The sequence below is a fragment of the Crocuta crocuta genome, unplaced genomic scaffold, assembly GCF_008692635.1.
Source record: "Crocuta crocuta isolate KB4526 unplaced genomic scaffold, BGI_CrCroc_1.0 scaffold978, whole genome shotgun sequence".
Classification (NCBI taxonomy): domain Eukaryota; kingdom Metazoa; phylum Chordata; class Mammalia; order Carnivora; family Hyaenidae; genus Crocuta; species Crocuta crocuta.
In genome coordinates, this window is record NW_027530876.1 from 276,048 (window position 1) to 287,557 (window position 11,510).

Consider the following 11,510-nt stretch of genomic DNA (forward strand, 5'->3'; position numbering starts at 1 on the left):
TTTGATGAGGGTGGGGGCAGAGAGAGAGGGAGAGAGAGAATCCCAAGCAGGCCCTGCACCATCAGCACAGACCCTGACATGGGGCTCAATCTCACAAACCCTGAAATCAAAGCCTGAGCCAAGATCGAGTCAGACACTTAAGTGACTGAGCCACCGAGGTGTGCCCCTTGATACCTATAGCTTTATGGTAAGTTTTAAAATCAATAAGTGTGTTGGGGTACCTGGGTAACTCAGTCAGTTAAGCGTCTGGCTCTTGATTTTGGCTCAGGTCATGATCTCAGGGTCATGNACAAAAGACAGGCATATAGATCAATGGAATCTAATTGAGAGCCCAGAAAGAAACCCATACAACTAGAGTCAACTGATTTTTGACAAGAGTGACAAGCCATTCAGTGGAGAAAGAATAATCTCTTCAACAAATGGTGCTGGGGCAACTAGACAGTTGCATGCCAAAGAATGATGTTGGATCCCCCCTATCTCACACCATATACAAAAATTAACTGAAAATGCATCATAAACCTAAATGTAAGAGTCAAAAGTATAAAACTATAAAACTCTTTTATAGTTTATAAACTATAAAAAACATNCATAAATCTTTGTGACCTTGGATGAGGCAATGGTTTCTTAGCTGTGATACCAAAAATACAAGCAACAAAATAATAAAAAAAAAAAAAAGATAAATTGGGCTTCATCCAAATTAAACAGTTCTGTTCTGAGACTGGGTTGGAGGGGGACAGGAGAAAAAAAATCAAACACTTCTGTGATACAAAGGACACTGCCGAGAAAGTGAAAAGACAATCCACAAAATGGAAGAAGTTATCTGCAAATCATATAGCTGATAAGTGACTTGTATCTAGAATATATAAAGAACCATTACAACTCAATAATAAAAACACAAATAACGCAATTAAAAGGGGGCAGCAGATCTGAATGGATATTTCTCTGAAGACCATATACAACGTGCCATGAGTTTATGAAAAGATGCAAATCTAAACCACGAAGTACTACTTCCTGCCCGCAGAGGTAGCTAGCACTAAAAAGACATAATAACAAATGTCAAGGATGTGGAGAAATTGGAACCCTCACACATTGCCGGTGGGAATGTAAAGTGGTGCAGCCACCATGGAAAAGTTTGGCATTTCCTCAAAAAGTTAAATATAGAGTTATCATATGGCACAGCAATTTCACTCCTAAGTATATACCCAAGAGAAATGAAAGCATATGGCCACACAAAATCTTATACATGAATGCTTATAGCAGATTTATTCATGATCGCTAAAAAGCGAAAACAACCCAAATGTCCATCAACAGATGAAGGGATAAAGAAAGTGTGGTCTCTCCATACAATGGAATATTATTTGGTCATAAAAAGGAACGAAATATTAATAGATGTTACAATGTGGATGAGCTTTGGAAACGTTATACAAAGTCAAAGAAGCCAAACTCAAAAGATCGTATCTGTATGATTCCATTTATATGAAAGGTCATAATAGACCAATCCATAGAGACAGAGAGATTCATGGTTGCCAGGTGCTAGGGAAAGGAGTGAGTAATTAGTGGGTATGGGCTTTCTTTTTGGGGCATGAAAATGTTTTGGAATGAGATAGTGGTGATGGTTGCGGACCAATCTGGTGATAGTGATGAATATTCTAAAAAGCATTGAATTGTATGCTTTTTTAAATGTTTATTTATTTTGAGAGAGAGAGAGAGAGAATTGTTTGTGGGCAGGGAAGGGGCAGAGAGAGAGAGGGAGAGAGAGAATCCCAAGCAGGCTCCAAGACAGGGCTTGATCTCATGGTTCACTGTGTGAAGCTAGCAGGCTTGCTATTGCACTATCATTCTGTAAGATGTCAGCATGGAGGGGAACACGTCCCTCTACTGTCTTTGGAATTTCCTGTAATTTCAAAACAAAAACGAAACAAAGATGTCAGATGGGCTGGGCTCTTATCTGCAGGCTCTTGAAAATTCTGCTTCTAAGTACTTCAGATCTTTGGCAGAATCTAGTTCCTTGAGGCCATAGGACTGAGGTCACCATTTCCTTGACACATGGCTGCACTGGAATTCTTCTCATTATCTCTGAATCTTTCTTAGATCTGGTCTCAGCTGGAAACATTCCGCTTGTCAGGGCTCCTGTGACAATGTTGGACCCAGCCTATAATCTAGCCTAACATTCCTATATCCGGGTCAGCTGGTTAGTAGCCTTGATTACATCTGCAAAGCCCCCTTGCCCAAGCAATGTAACATATTCACGGGCATGACATCAGAGGGCAAAGGTCACGAGGTCCGCAATGACGCTTACCAGGAGTGGATTATTTAAAAGCTGTTTAGTTGTATGGTGACCGATGGTAGCTACACTTGTGGCGAGCATGGCATAACACATGGAGATGTTGAATCGCTCACTATACTGTACACCTGAAACCAATGTCACATTGTGTGACAACCATATTGAAATGAAAAATAAATAAATTTTAAAAGGTTAAAAATGAATGAATAAATGAATGCTATTTGGGATATAAACCCCCCAGAATGGGTGAAGAGTTGGGTGTTGGGGAGGAGGTAGGGGAGAATCAAGGAGTTGTTCCCAGTTTGGGGCACCCCAAGGGGAAAGGCCTGGGCAGACGTGAGAGGGACTGAAGTCACCCAAGAAGAGTGGGCCTAGGGGAGAATGGCTGGGCAGGGTCCAGCAGTGATTCCCTCCTGGCATGCTCTCCTCACCCTCTCCCGCCCCAAGCCTAGCCTGCGATTTTCTCCGTGGACCCAGCTTTGGAGAATCTTCGTCTCCAAAGACCCCTCCCCTAAGTCAAGGCTGGAAGGAATCCCAGGGGGTCCAGGTGGCAGCCTGCCTGTCTGAGCCTAGTGTGCCGGCTACAGCCTACCACTAGGGGGCAGAGTAGCCTACACCAAAAGCCGCACAGCTGGCGTGTGTGCGTGTGAGCGCACACGCGCGCACTTGTGCACACTTGTGGAAGGCTCGCTCGTCTCTGGGTTGAAGGAATTCTACTCACTCCCCCTACCAGTCAGAGCCTCCTCCCCACTGCCAGGTGGCTCAGAGGGTCCTCTTTGCTGAAAACCAGAAAGCAGGCTCTTAGAATAGAGAGAAGTCAGTGAGCGGGAGCCTGGTGGGTTTCCGTCCCACCCGAGTCACCCACAAAGCACCAATCTTGCGCTGTTCCGCTTGAAGAAGGGATCTAATCCGGGGTAGAGATTGAGTGTTGTGGCAGCACAAATGGCCTAGAAGGTTGGGGCCACCAGTTGAGTTTCCTTCAGAGAAAGAAGGGGAGCATGTCACTTCTCCTGCCCCGTCAGACTCGGGCCCAGCACCCTCAATGCCAGCTCTCCAGAATTGAAATTCACGGCAAAATACAGAACTAGTGAATAACTGGGCTCAGGTCCCAGAAATAGGCTGCCCTTTCTTCGGGGTGAGGGGAAGATCCTCCCAGCTTCCTGTTGCCATGGTTTCCACTCAGCTACCAGGCAGCCAGCTTGGTGGAAGCCATTTCCTGCAATGGGATGCGGTGCCGCCTGGGTGTGCAGCTGACAGTGGCCAAAAGAGAGACGGGTGGGGAAAAAAAAACCTGGTCCCAGAGATCCTCTGGTCGGAGAGTAAATGTCAGGGCATTACAGATGCCTTGAGCACACAGATCAGGAGGCCTCGAAGAGAGACTACACAGGAAACACACACACACACACAAATGTTAAAGCTAACACAATGCTTGGGCAGAACGTGCAGCTGGCTTGGGCACAGCATGGGTTCTCGGGACAGGGGAACCCATCTTCTCTCTGGCCAGAGAAACATAGCAAGAGGGCCATGCCACCCACAGAGGAAGGTCTCGAGGGGTCCCCAGGCTGCACAGCACAACTGAGCCTTAGGAAACTGCTAGTAGGTCAGAGTCAGGGGCCCTATGGGCTGCAGCTCCCCTGGTGAACCAGGTCTATTCTCCAGGGGCCCAGGGATGCCCTGTAGACCTGCACCCCCCAGGGGGTGAGCCCCTCTGATCCCCAAACCTACAGGGACCCTCTCACCTCTGCCCTACTCTTTGTCCTGACGCCACAGCCCAGTGATTTTGTGTCCACAGCAAGTGTCCCCCCCATGACAAATGTCTCTGGGGCTGCAAGTCAACCTGGCTTGGCCTTTGGAAAGGAGAAAGCTCTTTGGGGTGCTGCCCTACCACCCCCAGACCCCCCTCCTGGCTGCCTTCCGGGAGAGGCCCCTTGCCCTGCGCGCTCCAGTGCTGCTCCGCCAGCAGCCCACGGCTGGCCCCGTCTGGAGGGGGCAGGGCGAGGAGCCCGGAGACAGGGATCACACCTGGGCCTGCAGCCCCTCTGGCCCTTCCCGGGGCCCCACCTACCATTCCAGACCTTTCCTGCTGGCATAACTCAGGATACGGTTTGTTTATGCTAGTCAGGTGTGTTCTGGCGCCTCCCGACCCCAACTCCCTCACCCCTGACCATTAACTTTTCTGACTCTTTTGCGTGATTAAAATTCAGCCCAGATTCACATCCCATTCGAAACTCCCCCTCCCCAGCGCCAGGACTGGAATGGACCGGAATAGAGAAAGGGTGCTCTCACTTCCCTTCCCTTCCCAACACCCCCCTCCCCCCCCCCCAGCTGAGGCAGGCAGGCCTTGTCCTGTTNTTTGTCTGTGGCTTCTGCCAAGGGCATCACCCTTTTCCCAGGGTGGGCTCAGCCTCCTCTTTGCTAAGGACACTTTAGGGCCAGCGAGCCCTTCCCTCTTTGGGCCCCAGCTATGTGCACAGCCCACCCCCCAGGTGAGGGCCCTCTGCAAGGACAGCGGCCTGGGCAGCGCCCCGATCTCAGCCCTGTGGCCCCAGGCTGCCTGCCCCCAGGGTAGAGGGGAGCTGGGGTACGGGCGTCTCAGCCTTGCCTTCCCAGCACACAACCCCAGTCCCTCCTGGCCCCACCGGGCAGCTCCTCGGGCAAGCCTCCTGCCTCCAGAAAGCCCAGCGGGCAGACGCAGGTACCCACTCACGAGTCCCAAGTCCACAAGCCCAGCCTAGAACGTGCTGCCGGTACCTCCCTCCCCCCTCGGAAGGCAGCCCAGAGCAGGTGTTCCAAGAGAGCAAGGGGTCCTTGTCCCCAAGTGACACCTCTTTGAGTCACCTCCTCATTGGGCTGGGGGCCACCACTCCCCAGATTAAACCATTAACAGCTTCTGTGGGAAGGACAGGAAAGGAGACTTTGCCTCCCCAAAGTTGGTGGAGGCTCACGGGGAGTGAGGGCTCAAGGAAGGCTTTCAGGGGAGGGTAGAGGAGAAAGATCTAGAAGTCTGGATGGAGTTCTCCAGGCTGAGGGAGGGACCAGAACAGGGAGGAAGCAGGCTGNTACATCTGCGCCTTAATTTTCTCCCAACTTTTCGGCATTTTAAGGATTAAAAAAAAACAACAAAGGAGGAAAACAAAGGATTCCTCTGAGGGCAGCTTGCTCTAATCTGTGTTTCTCCAGTAGTTAACATGGATCTGCAGGCCGCGCCACAGCAAACACTGAATGGATTAACTCGCCTACTCCTCCGAAGGACACACTGTTCTTGCCCCATTTTACAGAGGAGGAGGCTGGTGTGACCTGTCCGGGGTCAAGGGCCAGTGACAGCAGAGTCGTGGGGTCCAGAGGCCATGAGAAGCCAGGACGACACCCGGCATGTTTGTCCGTTTCTGGAAATACTTCAAGGACTTTTTTGCCTTTTGGTATAAAGGTCTTTTTCTACGGTTGTTTTGTTCTCAGCACAAGCATGTTTTATTAATATATTTTTTACACTTTGTGTTTCCCAGTCCCATTTTCTTCGTGAATTTGATGTAGTGCGACATAGCATGCAGCCCAGGGCAGTAACCGGCTGTCCCACTTGCCCCTTCCTGGGACAAAGCTGTGTGCCCGGCGCCCCAGGGCGCAGCCAGGGCGACGCAATGCCCAGTGCAAGGACTGACCGGGGCAGCTAGACACGGCTGCTTTTGAAAGAAGGAGAAAAAGGGCATCCAGGAGAGGGGACACCCTAACCCTGCTGGGAAGCAGTCCTTGGAAACACAGCACGCAGACAGAAGGGCCTTCAGTGAATTGGTTTCAAAATGCTTAATTTTTTTAATTTGGCAAATTGATCATTAGAGAACTGATTACGCTGGAGTCACTGTTAGAATTAAAGGTGAAAATAAACTCCTTCATTTGAATTCCAAATTCGGGCTTGGAGGTGACCCGGTAATGAGACCAACCAGTCATTAGGCAAACTGGCTGTGGGTGGACTGGGTGGCTAATGGATCCGGTGGGCGGAGGTAACCTTGAGTCCTCTCTCCTCCAAGAGTGGGGGTGCTGGGCCTTGCTGCAGAGCGGGGGCAGCAGAAATGTTCCTTGCGCTTGACCCCATGGCCCAGGCGGGGAGGCTGCTTGAGGGGTCCAGAGGCGGAGTGCTCTTTACGGAAGCAGGATGGGGGCAGGAGGCCCCCAGGAGGGGGAGGCTGGGGCGGTCAGCAGGTGAGGATCATTTGAGGCAGGAAGTACTTCAGCACTTTAAGCTCGGGCACCACCCTACCAGTGCCTCGGGCGCTGGCTGCCTGACGGAGAACTTGGGGTCAGAGCACCTGTTCCCACTGAGGCACCAGAGCCTGAGGGCTGCTTCTGAGGTTCCCAGCCACAACTGGATCACAGCGCCTCTCCACACGTCATTCAGCAGAACTCTCGGGGTTTCAAATTGTTTCTATTAGGTACTGAGAAGACACAAAAGCATATGGACAGAACATGCGTGAGTATGAAGAACAATACCAGGCATGTCTGTGTAGGCAGCACCCAGCTTGGGAAAAGACAGATGACATGACCTGTGAAGGACCTTGAGTGTCCCTCCTCGTCCCCCCACTTCACTCCCCCATTTCAGAGGTGACCTCTTTCTTGAACTGTGCACTTACCAGCCCCGCATGCTTTTCTTTCCGGTTTCACCGTTTGTGGGCAAAATCCCGAACAACATACTGCTTCGCTTTACCTGACTTGAACTTGACGTAGATGGAATCATGCTCATTATATTTTTCTGCAACCTGCTTTCCCACCGAACTTGAGATTCCCAACACTCATCCATGCTGCTCCACGAGACCCGGAATCCGTTTGTCCTCTGAGCATTCTGCTCCCTTGGAGGGCTAACTCCTAACCTCTAGCAGTTCAGCCCCATCGTCGGCTCCATGAGCTAGCTGGCATGAGCCTGATGGACCGCGGGTTTGTTTCCGCCTCCTGTGATGTCACAAACAGGCGTCCTGATGCCCAGCACAAGTTTCTCTTGTAATTACATCTGGGGAGGGGGCTGGGGGGAAGTCCCTGTGCCACAGGAAACGTGCGCTCCCCCTTTGCCGAGGAATGACAGGTGACCGCACCGGTGCCCAGGCCCACCTGCAGTATCCGAGCTTTCTTGTGGCTCCCCAGGCTTGCCGACACCCGATGTCGTCAGACGCTATGGATGTCCATCAGTGCCATATGGGTAACCAGTTGCCCCAGCTTTGTCACAAACAGAGTTCTACACGTGCTTTGTCCGCTTCCACATTCTCTGTTCTGTCCCTTTGGTCTATTTGCCCATTGTTTTGCCAACACGACATCATCTTAAATGCAGTAGCTTTAGAATAATTCTTAGCATCTGCTAAGGCAAGTCCCTGCACCCCCTTCTTTAGGAGTGTTTTAACGATTCTTGGCCATTGGCTCTTCCCTATAAGTTCAAGAACCACTTTGTCAAGCTCCATTTAAAAATGGCATTTAGACTACAATTGCATTCAATCTATAAATCAAATGGAAGAGAATTGGCATATTCAAAACATTGATTGTTTTCGAGAATTCTGGGTAACCAAGATAATGGCAAAACTCTCAACGTAGCTTCCAAACAAAAATCAATGGAAAAAAAAAAAAAAGAACAAATAAAACTACACAAAACCCATGGCCTCAGCATCACTAGAAGACAGACAGCATCTGAACGTCAAATTACCTATAATAAATACAATCACAAGTTTGCAGGGAATTTTCCAAAAGTGAAATACAAATGGAAATAAATGGAAAAAACCATACATCAAACAATATCGTGACCACCCTGAAGGGGAAGAAAAGAACTAACCCAGGTAAGTTTTCAATGGTGTCCTTGGACAGTATGTCCTCAAGCTAAGGACAAAAAGAAAAAGAAACAAATATTGAACTCTGGAGAATGCAGGGACATGAGATGACAATTCTGAGACTGCTTTCTGAGGCTTCTAAAGTTGAACAAATACATACGTATAGTGTGGATGATGGGAGCCAGCTTTCTTAGTGACAGAGAAAGAAGTTACAAGTAACCAAGTGGGAGGGAGGCTAGAAAGAACCTGGAATTGGAGGTGTCAGTATGAACTCGTGAAGATGGATGGATGGATGGATGGATGGATGGATGATGATAGATGATAAATAGAAATGTGTGGAAGTGTACATACATATATGTATATGTACCTCTACATTAAGAAATGTACGTATGTATACATTATGGTGTGTGTGTGTGTGTGTGTGTGTGTGTGTGTGTGTGTGTGTATGATTTTCNATTTTCCTATATATCTCTAGGTACAATTACTCATTCAGACTGAACTAGGATAAATGACTAGTTCTAGGAATGGGGGACAGGAAAAGTCTAGAGGAGCTTAGAACATCTTGTTCTTCCGGAAGGTAAGAAATCTCTGAGTCTCCGTTGATATAAATAAGTAACTCAAAGGGGAGAAAAGAGGCTCTTCCTCACAGTAGAAAGTCAAATAATAAATGTACAAGGAATGATGGAACCGGAAAATCTCCATTTGGCAACCATGATAGTAATGATTGATTCAAGCAAAAATGATCAAAGGATTTAAAAAGTAGTAGGTGAAAGTTTGGTGAGGAAAAGGATATTTAAGGAGTCTCCAAAAGTCTCTCCACAAAAGGAAAATAATAGCAACTTGATAATGGAGAAACCTGGCAGAGATCACTTTAACCAAGCGATCAACGATACCATCACCAGTAATGGAGCAAACCCCCATTGTGTGCCTCCAGATCTGATGCACAGAGGATACATCACTTCTCTGACGTTCCTACCCAAAGTGCAAAACCTGAATCTAATGGTAAGAAAACATCAGACAAACCCAGAGGGTCACGCTCCAAAATAACTGCCCTGTGCCCTTGAAAAATGTCAATGTCATAAAACACAAAGACCAAAGAGCCGCTCCAGATTAAAGATAGATACTAAAGAGATTTGACAACTGAATGTAATGCACAACCAGAGGTGCTCCTTTTCTGGATGTGCAAAAAGGGGAATCCTTTTGCACAGCTGGCGGAAATGCAAACTGGTGCAGCTGCTCTGGAAAACAGTATGGAGGTTCCTCAAACAATGAAAAATAGAACTACCCTGTAACCCAGCAATTGCACTACTAGGTGTTTATCCAAGGGACACAGGAGCGCTGGCTCGAAAAGACACATGCACTCTCCAATCTTTGTAGCAGCACTATCAACAATAGCCAAAGTATGGCAAGAATCCAAGTGTCCATCGACTGACGAATGGATAAAGAAGATGTGGTATATATATATATATATATATATANCATTTAAGATACAAAACAGGTGAACATAAGGGAAGGGAAGCAACAATAATATAAAAACAGGGAAGGGGACAAAACACAAGAGACTCTTAAACACAGAGAACAAACTGAGGGTTGCTGGAAGGGCTGTGGGGGGGATGGGCTAAATGGGCAAGGAGGAGGACACTTGTTGGTGCGAGCATTGTGTGTTACACATAGAGGACGAATCACTGGATCCTACTCCTGAAATTACGATTGCGCTATATGCTAACTTGGAGGTACATTTAAAAATAAAAATAAATGTTTAAAAAGAGGCGCTCCTTTTCTAAAAAAGGCATCACTGGGACAATTCGCAAACTCTGAATAAGGTCTGTACACGATAGTATTGTAACAATGTTAATTTCCTGACTTTGGTTACTGTACTGTGGTTCAATAGGAGAATATTTCTTGTGTTTAAGAAATACACACTGAAGTTTTTAGAGATAAAGGAGCATAATGTCTCGATTGATTTGAAAGATTCATAAAATAAGTATGTTGACGTAGGGGAGCATTGGGGATGAGGGTGTAGATACACAGAGACAGGAATAAAACAAACACATTAAAATGTCAACATTTGGGAAATCTGCATGAAGGGTATAGAAGAAATCTATCTACTATTCTTTTTTTCGCAGCTGTATTGGGATATAATTCACATGCCATACAATTTACTATTGGGACTATTCCTATGGGTGAAATTAATGGCTCATGTGGAAACTCTATGTTTAACATGCTGAGAAACTGCCAAGCTTTTCCAAAGCAGCTGCACCATCAGCAACATATGAGAATCTCAATTTCTCTACGTCTTCACTATTATGTTTTGTCTGTCTTTTTTACTCCAACCATTCTAGTGGGTGTGGAGTGGTATCTCATGATGATTTCGGTTTGCATTTCCCTAATGACTAATGATGCTGAGCATCTTTTCATGTGCTCATTAGCCACTTGTATATCTTCTTCAGAGAGGTATCTGTTCAAAGTCTTTGCCCATTTTTAGAATTGGGTCATTTATCTCTTTATTGTGCACTTCTAAGTGTTCCTTATATATTCCAAATACAAGTCCTATAGCTGATATATGATTCCCAAATCTTCTCCGTCTTTCTGCGGATTGTCCTTTCACTTTGTGGATAGTATCATTTGCAGTGATTTATCTAGTTTATCTTTTATCACTTATGCATTTGGTGTCATATCTAAGAAACCATTGCCTGATCCAAGCTCATGAGGACTTACACTTATTTTTCTTCTAAGAGTTTTATCATCTAAGCTCTTACATTTAGGTTTCTGATCCATTTAGAGTTACTTTTTACGTGTGGTGTTTGGCAGGGGTCCAACTTCATTCTTTTGCATGTGGATATCCAGTTGTCCCAGCACCATTTGTTGAAAAGACCATTCTTTCTCCCACTGAATTATCTTGGCGCCCTTGTTGAGAAATTAATTGACCATAAATGTCAAGGTTTATTTCTGGACTCTCAATTCTATTACACTAATTTTTCAAGTTTGCTTTGGCTATTCTGGATCCTTTGCATTTCCATGTGAATTTTAGGATATACTTACCAATTTCTGCGAAAGTACCAGCTAGAATTTTTATTGGCATTGCATTGAATCTAGATCAATTTGGAGAGTATTGCTATCTTAATATTAATAATCTGATCCATGAACAGGGGATGTCTCTCTGCTTATTTAGATCCTCTTTAATGTCCTCCAACAATATACTGTTGCACCAGCCCTGCCATTCTGTACATCGACCTTATATCCTGCAAATTTGTTGAACATTTATTAGTTCTAATCATTTTTTAGTGGATTCCTTAGGATTTTCTATATGTGAGATCATGTCATATTTTTAATATATAGAGTTTTTCTTCTTCCCTTCCAATCTGGATAGCTTTTATTTCTTTTTCTTGCATAATTTCCCTGGCTACAATGTCTAGTACAATGTTAAC